The sequence below is a fragment of the Leptodactylus fuscus genome, chromosome 1 (assembly GCF_031893055.1).
Source record: "Leptodactylus fuscus isolate aLepFus1 chromosome 1, aLepFus1.hap2, whole genome shotgun sequence".
Taxonomy (NCBI): Eukaryota; Metazoa; Chordata; class Amphibia; order Anura; family Leptodactylidae; genus Leptodactylus; species Leptodactylus fuscus.
Window position 1 is genome coordinate 361,183,705 of NC_134265.1, and position 11,069 is coordinate 361,194,773.

Genomic DNA, 11,069 nt, shown 5'->3' on the forward strand with positions numbered 1-11,069 from the left:
GAGGAGGGAAATAATGGAAGTGGAAAAATTGCCTCAATCTCAGCCACACAAGCCTAAGTCTGTAGATCTGGTTTCTCCGCCTTCTTTTTCCCCTTATTTTTTGCTGTACATACCTTAAAGTGACCCTTAGTTGGTTTATTATTTTACCTCCTTGCCTTGACGCCCCCCCCCCCCCTCAGTATCTTTCCTTATCCTGCCTTCACCTTCTTCAGTAAGTCACATGATCCCGGTGTGACCTCTCTTATCTAGCAGGGGTTGCTGTGTAAGCAGAAGGTCTCCGGTAGTTGCAGATACTATTGAGAACTACCCTGTGGCCCCTGATTTGTTCTGTCACAATGCTCCGCCTCCTGCCTCTCATGTAATCTACTCTCTATATTATGCCCTTCCCCCATACTGTTCACCATTCCTCCCTCTCTCATAGGGTTAAGGAGATATCGTCGCTCCTTCAGGAGAGACCACCATGTGGGTGTGTGGAGTCTTATTAAGCTATAGACGCTCCACTGTGAAGGATTATGTGAAGAATATGCAAATCTGTCTGCCATGATGTAAATAGGAAGACAGTGCCTCAGTCATGCAGCCCACTAGGGGGCGCTCTCTTTAACATCATGCCCATCCTTCCCAGAGGCCTTTGCTGCAATGATGTGGGATTTTACCAAGTCAGTCTCTCAGCCAAGGACAGCTGTTTTGATCTGTTTGGATCTCTTCAGCCCGGCGTAGAGAAGACTGACTTGGCAGAGGTGAGAGGCTTCTAGACAGGGTTAAATAGATGGAAACAGCTGTCCTCGGCGGAGAGACTGACTTGGTAAAATCCCACATCGTTGCAGCAAAGGCCTCTGGGAAGGTTGGGCATGATGTTAAAGGGAGCGCCCCCTAGTGGGCTGCATGACACAGGCACTGTCTTCCTGTTTACATCATGGAAGACAGATTTGCATATTCTTCCCATGATCCCTCTCTCATGGTCAATCACCATGCCACAATTATGTTTCCCGGTGTTATCAGGGTTCATGCTAAAATGGAGTGGGTAAGACAAGTTTCCGGAAATCCAGTAAGTGACATTCCTGGAGCCTCGATAGCGCCACCTACTGTATCCATGGCACTTTTTAAAGAGGAACTTCCACCACCTCCTCAAAGTCCAGCTCTTGGATGTCATTTAATAGGGTCTCCCCTACTGATTCCAGCACAGTTGGAATTTTCTCTCTAGCCCCCACCGTTCCTGAGTGATCAATACTGTTTTGGTCTTTGATATACTTTTTAGCCTCTGTACTGTCAGGTGGGCGGTGATTCTGAACTCTGACAATGGCTTCCTCTCATTGAAGACCTGAATCACGCCCCCTACCCGACACTGCTCTTCTGACATTACAGAGATTAAAAAAACATTAGGCACCAAAACTAAGTGCGCTTGTTGCTCAAGAATGGCGGGACTAGAGAGAAAATTCCAACCAAGCCGGAGTCTGTGGAGCAGTGAGAAGTACCAGATAGGTGCAGCCTACTGGACCTTTGTGTAAAGTCCTGCCAGGTGCTAGACATGGATGACACCACGAGCAATAGCAGATTTTAAAATCTACTTTGCTATGGGGAAGAACAATAAGGGTGAGGTTTCAAATTTTGCCAAAATTTTCACATACAATTCTGTTCTAATTTAGTTAATGGACGTTGGATACATAACGAAGTAATGCTGCAAGGACCTGCCCAGAGGAGGGGGCTCCATAAAGGGTTAAGAGTGTGTACTGAGGAGTCAGATAAACAATGTAAGGCAAACAGTCCAGGTACACACCAGCGCCCCCTACTGTGTGACTGAAGAGTCAAGAAGGAAGCTATAGCTGTATAGCACCAGTATATTCTGCAGCGCTGTACAAAGGATAGGGCTTGTGTACAGATATAAAGGTATGAGGGGAGGAGTCTGGAGCTGAATGCGGATGGCCGGTCTGATAAGATGCGTCTTTAGTTTGTGCTTCAAGCTGTAGAAATTGGGATGTCCGGGGTAGAGTATTCCAGAGAAGTGGTGCAGCTCGGGAGAAGTCTTGTATACGAGCGTGGGAGGTTCTGATGATAGAGGATGTAAGTGTTAGATCATTGAGAGAGCGGAGAGCACGGGTTGGGCGGTAGACAGAGATGAGGGAGGAAATGTATGGAGGTGCGGCATTATGGAGAGCCTTGTGGGGGAGGGGGAGAAGGTTATATTGTATTCTGTAATGTATAGGCAGCCAATGTAGCGACTGGTACAGACCGGAGACGTCGCTGTAGTGACTGGCACGGGCCGGAGACGTCGCTGTAGTGACTGGCACGGGCCGGAGACGTCGCTATAGTGACTGGCACGGGCCGGAGACGTCGCTGTAGTGACTGGCACGGGCCGGAGACGTCGCTGTAGTGACTGGCACGGGCCGGAGACGTCGCTGTAGTGACTGGTACAGAGCAGAGCTGACCATGTAGTGCTGAGACTGATCGTTGCGCCCACCTGCCGCACTCAGAAGACTCTGCCAGTTTCTTTGGTGTAGTTGGGTTCACATCATAAAATTAGTTTGTCTTTAAGACATTAGTAAAGGTCACAGACATTGTACAGAAATTTCCGGTATCGGCAAACTCCTGTGACTGCATTTCCTAATCTTGGGAGATACTTGCGTGTGGCAGAGGACGACTTGCAGAAAATGTCTGATTTGTTAGTTTTTTGGTTTTTTTTTTCCATCTCTCATCTCCATGTTGGATTATAAGGAAACTGGGTGGAGGGGCATCTGTGTAGAGATTCCTGACATGTCCACCAGGGGGCTGCTGTCTGGTTCTGGTCACAGTATGGTTTCTACATTGTAGCAGCTCATGTCCTTTGTTTCCATGATGCAGATGAAATTTTTTTTACGGGGCGCTTTACCTCGGATCCTTGACGTAGGCCTCACAGGCATGACCAAGTGTGCAGCCCAAGAATCTCACAAGGAGGCAACCGATGCTCCTTCCCAATAATAATAAAGCAGGTTGTATCCTGCTCTGTGAAGTTAATGGACCATGGAAGGTGCTCGGGAGACAATCTGATGTCATCCAAGTGTCATCTGAGCCCCCCATTAAAATATCTAAGCTTACTTAGTCTCCACCCTTAGTTCCTAGGATAGGCCGTCAATATTAGATGGTGGGGGTCCGACAACCAGGACTTAAGCAGATCACCATACGTTAGGAAAAGCATGCTACTCACTCGCCTTACAAACTGTAGCAGGGACTGTAGCACTTAATGGGTGGGGGTCCTGTTAATATTAATCCTTCACCCTCCTATATAGGAAGGGGTTCAGTTCATATTCACTTGTCCATCTGGTCAACTCTTGAGAAAGCTGTATTAATCCGAACCAGCAACCAAAACTTTCCACTGGTCCCAACCCCAGCCTGGTCTTAAAGTCGATGAGGTTCTCCTTAATAATGGAGCCTCCTCTGAACTGATCTACATCTCCAGAGGTCCAATGGAGCGTCTCAGCAAGAGGTCTGGTCCCGTGTGCATGAGAATGGAGTATAGCTGTATACAAGTCTTGTCTAAAACTGGGTCCCAGTATTACAAACCTTGGTAACCACTACCTAAGACCTCCAGGAATACCTATTATTATCCCCAACACCTCCAGGAATACCTATTATCTCCCAGGCCACCAGGGATACTGAGGTTAACCTGTAAAGGGGTTTTACCATCTTAACAAGTTCTCTCTTACTCACAGGATCGGGAATAACTTCCAACCCATTTCCACACCCCCATTGAAATGAGTTGAGCGTTGCAAACACTGGCCTGACCACCGCTCCACTCAGAACAGTGGAGAAAACTCCTGTGTTCTCCTGAGCGGTTGGACCCCCAAAAACGCACCAATCATACCCTATGCTATGTGTAGGAGCTGAGTGCACTTCATCGTACCCTTCTAAATACACAGAACACGCACCATGTTTTACAAGCCTTTGGCACAAGTAGATAAACCCGTTTTACTGTGATAATTTTTCCTGATTTTCGCTGAACCTTCCAGAACTAGTTCAGATGTGAGGATGTAGCAATGTCTGAGCCCAGTGCACCCTGGGAGATGTGCAGCCGTGTCCCTGCAGGGAGGGCGAAGTCTGGAGATGGCGTCATCGCTTGGTTTAAGATTGTAATGTTATTGTTTAACCAGTTCATCTGCTTCCAGTTATGGCTGGGCGAGGAGCGTCAGATGTCCTGTATAATACTACATATAGTACTACATGGCAGATACATAATGGATATTCTACTCCGCCTACCTCCTACATACTACGTGTCAGATTTCTGGCATAAATAAGGCCAATAGTTTTTGTACACCATCTATATAGGAGCAGTATTATAGTAGTTATATTCTTGTACATAGGAGTAGTATTATAGTAGTTATATTCTTGTACATAGGAGCAGTATTATAGTAGTTATACTCTTGTAGATAGGAGTAGTATTATAGTAGTTATATTCTTGTACATAGGAGGTAGTATTATAGTAGTTATATTCTTGTACATAGGAGGTAGTATTATAGTAGTTATATTCTTGTATATAGGAGTAGTATTATAGTAGTTATATTCTTGTACATAGGAGCAGTATTATAGTAGTTATATTCTTGTACATAGGAGGTAGTATTATAGTAGTTATATTCTTGTACATAGGAGTAGTATTATAGTAGATATATTCTTGTACATAGGAGGTAGTATTATAGTAGTTATATTCTTGTACATAGGAGGTAGTATTATAGTAGTTATAATCTTGTACATAGGAGGTAGTATTATAGTAGTTATATTCTTGTACATAGGAGTAGTATTATAGTAGTTATATTCTTGTACATAGGAGTAGTATTATAGTAGTTATATTCTTGTACATAGGAGCAGTATTATAGTAGTTATATTCTTGTACATAGGAGGTAGTATTATAGTAGATATATTCTTGTACATAGGAGGTAGTATTATAGTAGTTATATTCTTATACATAGGAGGTAGTATTATAGTAGTTATATTCTTGTACATAGGAGGTAGTATTATAGTAGTTATAATCTTGTACATAGGAGGTAGTATTATAGTAGTTATATTCTTGTATATAGGAGCAGTATTATAGTAGTTATATTCTTGTACATAGGAGCAGTATTATAGTAGTTATATTCTTGTACATAGGAGGTAGTATTATAGTAGTTATATTCTTGTACATAGGAGGTAGTATTATAGTAGTTATATTCTTGTACATAGGAGTAGTATTATAGTAGTTATATTCTTGTACATAGGAGCAGTATTATAGTAGTTATATTCTTGTATATAGGAGCAGTATTATAGTAGTTATATTCTTGTACATAGGAGGTAGTATTATAGTAGTTATATTCTTGTACATAGGAGGTAGTATTATAGTAGTTATATTCTTGTACAGAGGAGCAGTATTATAGTAGTTATATTCTTGTACAGAGGAGCAGTATTATAGTAGTAATATTCTTGTACATAGGAGTAGTATTATAGTAGTTATATTCTTGTACATAGGAGGTAGTATTATAGTAGTTATATTCTTGTACATAGGAGCAGTATTATAGTAGTTATATTCTTGTACATAGGAGCAGTATTATAGTAGTTATACTCTTGTAGATAGGAGTAGTATTATAGTAGTTATATTCTTGTACATAGAAGCAGTATTATAGTAGTTATACTCTTGTAGATAGGAGTAGTATTATAGTAGTTATATTCTTGTACATAGGGGTAGTATTATAGTAGTTATATTGTACATAGGAGGTAGTATTATAGTAGTTATATTCTTGTACATAGGAGGTAGTATTATAGTAGTTATATTCTTGTACATAGGAGGTAGTATTATAGTAGTTATATTCTTGTACATAGGAGCAGTATTATAGTAGTTATATTCTTGTACATAGGAGCAGTATTATAGTAGTTATACTCTTGTAGATAGGAGTAGTATTATAGTAGTTATATTCTTGTACATAGAAGCAGTATTATAGTAGTTATACTCTTGTAGATAGGAGTAGTATTATAGTAGTTATATTCTTGTACATAGGGGTAGTATTATAGTAGTTATATTGTACATAGGAGGTAGTATTATAGTAGTTATATTCTTGTACATAGGAGGTAGTATTATAGTAGTTATATTCTTGTACATAGGAGGTAGTATTATAGTAGTTATATTCTTGTACATAGGAGGTAGTATTATAGTAGTTATATTCTTGTACATAGGAGTAGTATTATAGTAGTTATATTCTTGTACATAGGAGCAGTATTATAGTAGTTATATTCTTGTATATAGGAGCAGTATTATAGTAGTTATATTCTTGTACATAGGAGGTAGTATTATAGTAGTTATATTCTTGTACAGAGGAGCAGTATTATAGTAGTAATATTCTTGTACATAGGAGTAGTATTATAGTAGTAATATTCTTGTACATAGGAGTAGTATTATAGTAGTTATATTCTTGTACATAGGAGGTAGTATTATAGTAGTTATATTCTTGTACATAGGAGGTAGTATTATAGTAGTTATATTCTTGTACATAGGAGCAGTATTATAGTAGTTATACTCTTGTAGATAGGAGTAGTATTATAGTAGTTATATTCTTGTACATAGGATTAGTATTATAGTAGTTATATTCTTGTACATAGGAGGTAGTATTATAGTAGTTATATTCTTGTACATAGGAGGTAGTATTATAGTAGTTATATTCTTGTACATAGGAGGTAGTATTATAGTAGTTATATTCTTGTACATAGGAGGTAGTATTATAGTAGTTATATTCTTGTACATAGGAGTAGTATTATAGTAGTTATATTCTTGTATATAGGAGCAGTATTATAGTAGTTATATTCTTGTACATAGGAGGTAGTATTATAGTAGTTATATTCTTGTACATAGGAGGTAGTATTATAGTAGTTATATTCTTGTACAGAGGAGCAGTATTATAGTAGTTATATTCTTGTACAGAGGAGCAGTATTATAGTAGTAATATTCTTGTACATAGGAGTAGTATTATAGTAGTTATATTCTTGTACATAGGAGGTAGTATTATAGTAGTTATATTCTTGTACATAGGAGCAGTATTATAGTAGTTATATTCTTGTACATAGGAGCAGTATTATAGTAGTTATACTCTTGTAGATAGGAGTAGTATTATAGTAGTTATATTCTTGTACATAGAAGCAGTATTATAGTAGTTATACTCTTGTAGATAGGAGTAGTATTATAGTAGTTATATTCTTGTACATAGGGGTAGTATTATAGTAGTTATATTGTACATAGGAGGTAGTATTATAGTAGTTATATTCTTGTACATAGGAGGTAGTATTATAGTAGTTATATTCTTGTACATAGGAGGTAGTATTATAGTAGTTATATTCTTGTACATAGGAGCAGTATTATAGTAGTTATATTCTTGTACATAGGAGCAGTATTATAGTAGTTATACTCTTGTAGATAGGAGTAGTATTATAGTAGTTATATTCTTGTACATAGAAGCAGTATTATAGTAGTTATACTCTTGTAGATAGGAGTAGTATTATAGTAGTTATATTCTTGTACATAGGGGTAGTATTATAGTAGTTATATTGTACATAGGAGGTAGTATTATAGTAGTTATATTCTTGTACATAGGAGGTAGTATTATAGTAGTTATATTCTTGTACATAGGAGGTAGTATTATAGTAGTTATATTCTTGTACATAGGAGGTAGTATTATAGTAGTTAAATTCTTGTACATAGGAGTAGTATTATAGTAGTTATATTCTTGTACATAGGAGCAGTATTATAGTAGTTATATTCTTGTATATAGGAGCAGTATTATAGTAGTTATATTCTTGTACATAGGAGGTAGTATTATAGTAGTTATATTCTTGTACAGAGGAGCAGTATTATAGTAGTTATATTCTTGTACATAGGAGGTAGTATTATAGTAGTTATATTCTTGTACATAGGAGCAGTATTATAGTAGTTATACTCTTGTAGATAGGAGTAGTATTATAGTAGTTATATTCTTGTACATAGGAGGTAGTATTATAGTAGTTATATTCTTGTACATAGGAGCAGTATTATAGTAGTTATACTCTTGTAGATAGGAGTAGTATTATAGTAGTTATATTCTTGTACATAGGATTAGTATTATAGTAGTTATATTCTTGTACATAGGAGGTAGTATTATAGTAGTTATATTCTTGTACATAGGAGTAGTATTATAGTAGATATATTCTTGTACATAGGAGGTAGTATTATAGTAGTTATATTCTTGTACATAGGAGGTAGTATTATAGTAGTTATAATCTTGTACATAGGAGGTAGTATTATAGTAGTTATATTCTTGTACATAGGAGTAGTATTATAGTAGTTATATTCTTGTACATAGGAGTAGTATTATAGTAGTTATATTCTTGTACATAGGAGCAGTATTATAGTAGTTATATTCTTGTACATAGGAGGTAGTATTATAGTAGATATATTCTTGTACATAGGAGGTAGTATTATAGTAGTTATATTCTTATACATAGGAGGTAGTATTATAGTAGTTATATTCTTGTACATAGGAGGTAGTATTATAGTAGTTATAATCTTGTACATAGGAGGTAGTATTATAGTAGTTATATTCTTGTATATAGGAGCAGTATTATAGTAGTTATATTCTTGTACATAGGAGCAGTATTATAGTAGTTATATTCTTGTACATAGGAGGTAGTATTATAGTAGTTATATTCTTGTACATAGGAGGTAGTATTATAGTAGTTATATTCTTGTACATAGGAGTAGTATTATAGTAGTTATATTCTTGTACATAGGAGCAGTATTATAGTAGTTATATTCTTGTATATAGGAGCAGTATTATAGTAGTTATATTCTTGTACATAGGAGGTAGTATTATAGTAGTTATATTCTTGTACATAGGAGGTAGTATTATAGTAGTTATATTCTTGTACAGAGGAGCAGTATTATAGTAGTTATATTCTTGTACAGAGGAGCAGTATTATAGTAGTAATATTCTTGTACATAGGAGTAGTATTATAGTAGTTATATTCTTGTACATAGGAGGTAGTATTATAGTAGTTATATTCTTGTACATAGGAGCAGTATTATAGTAGTTATATTCTTGTACATAGGAGCAGTATTATAGTAGTTATACTCTTGTAGATAGGAGTAGTATTATAGTAGTTATATTCTTGTACATAGAAGCAGTATTATAGTAGTTATACTCTTGTAGATAGGAGTAGTATTATAGTAGTTATATTCTTGTACATAGGGGTAGTATTATAGTAGTTATATTGTACATAGGAGGTAGTATTATAGTAGTTATATTCTTGTACATAGGAGATAGTATTATAGTAGTTATATTCTTGTACATAGGAGGTAGTATTATAGTAGTTATATTCTTGTACATAGGAGCAGTATTATAGTAGTTATATTCTTGTACATAGGAGCAGTATTATAGTAGTTATACTCTTGTAGATAGGAGTAGTATTATAGTAGTTATATTCTTGTACATAGAAGCAGTATTATAGTAGTTATACTCTTGTAGATAGGAGTAGTATTATAGTAGTTATATTCTTGTACATAGGGGTAGTATTATAGTAGTTATATTGTACATAGGAGGTAGTATTATAGTAGTTATATTCTTGTACATAGGAGGTAGTATTATAGTAGTTATATTCTTGTACATAGGAGGTAGTATTATAGTAGTTATATTCTTGTACATAGGAGGTAGTATTATAGTAGTTATATTCTTGTACATAGGAGTAGTATTATAGTAGTTATATTCTTGTACATAGGAGCAGTATTATAGTAGTTATATTCTTGTATATAGGAGCAGTATTATAGTAGTTATATTCTTGTACATAGGAGGTAGTATTATAGTAGTTATATTCTTGTACAGAGGAGCAGTATTATAGTAGTAATATTCTTGTACATAGGAGTAGTATTATAGTAGTAATATTCTTGTACATAGGAGTAGTATTATAGTAGTTATATTCTTGTACATAGGAGGTAGTATTATAGTAGTTATATTCTTGTACATAGGAGGTAGTATTATAGTAGTTATATTCTTGTACATAGGAGCAGTATTATAGTAGTTATACTCTTGTAGATAGGAGTAGTATTATAGTAGTTATATTCTTGTACATAGGATTAGTATTATAGTAGTTATATTCTTGTACATAGGAGGTAGTATTATAGTAGTTATATTCTTGTACATAGGAGGTAGTATTATAGTAGTTATATTCTTGTACATAGGAGGTAGTATTATAGTAGTTATATTCTTGTACATAGGAGGTAGTATTATAGTAGTTATATTCTTGTACATAGGAGTAGTATTATAGTAGTTATATTCTTGTATATAGGAGCAGTATTATAGTAGTTATATTCTTGTACATAGGAGGTAGTATTATAGTAGTTATATTCTTGTACATAGGAGGTAGTATTATAGTAGTTATATTCTTGTACAGAGGAGCAGTATTATAGTAGTTATATTCTTGTACAGAGGAGCAGTATTATAGTAGTAATATTCTTGTACATAGGAGTAGTATTATAGTAGTTATATTCTTGTACATAGGAGGTAGTATTATAGTAGTTATATTCTTGTACATAGGAGCAGTATTATAGTAGTTATATTCTTGTACATAGGAGCAGTATTATAGTAGTTATACTCTTGTAGATAGGAGTAGTATTATAGTAGTTATATTCTTGTACATAGAAGCAGTATTATAGTAGTTATACTCTTGTAGATAGGAGTAGTATTATAGTAGTTATATTCTTGTACATAGGGGTAGTATTATAGTAGTTATATTGTACATAGGAGGTAGTATTATAGTAGTTATATTCTTGTACATAGGAGGTAGTATTATAGTAGTTATATTCTTGTACATAGGAGGTAGTATTATAGTAGTTATATTCTTGTACATAGGAGCAGTATTATAGTAGTTATATTCTTGTACATAGGAGCAGTATTATAGTAGTTATACTCTTGTAGATAGGAGTAGTATTATAGTAGTTATATTCTTGTACATAGAAGCAGTATTATAGTAGTTATACTCTTGTAGATAGGAGTAGTATTATAGTAGTTATATTCTTGTACATAGGGGTAGTATTATAGTAGTTATATTGTACATAG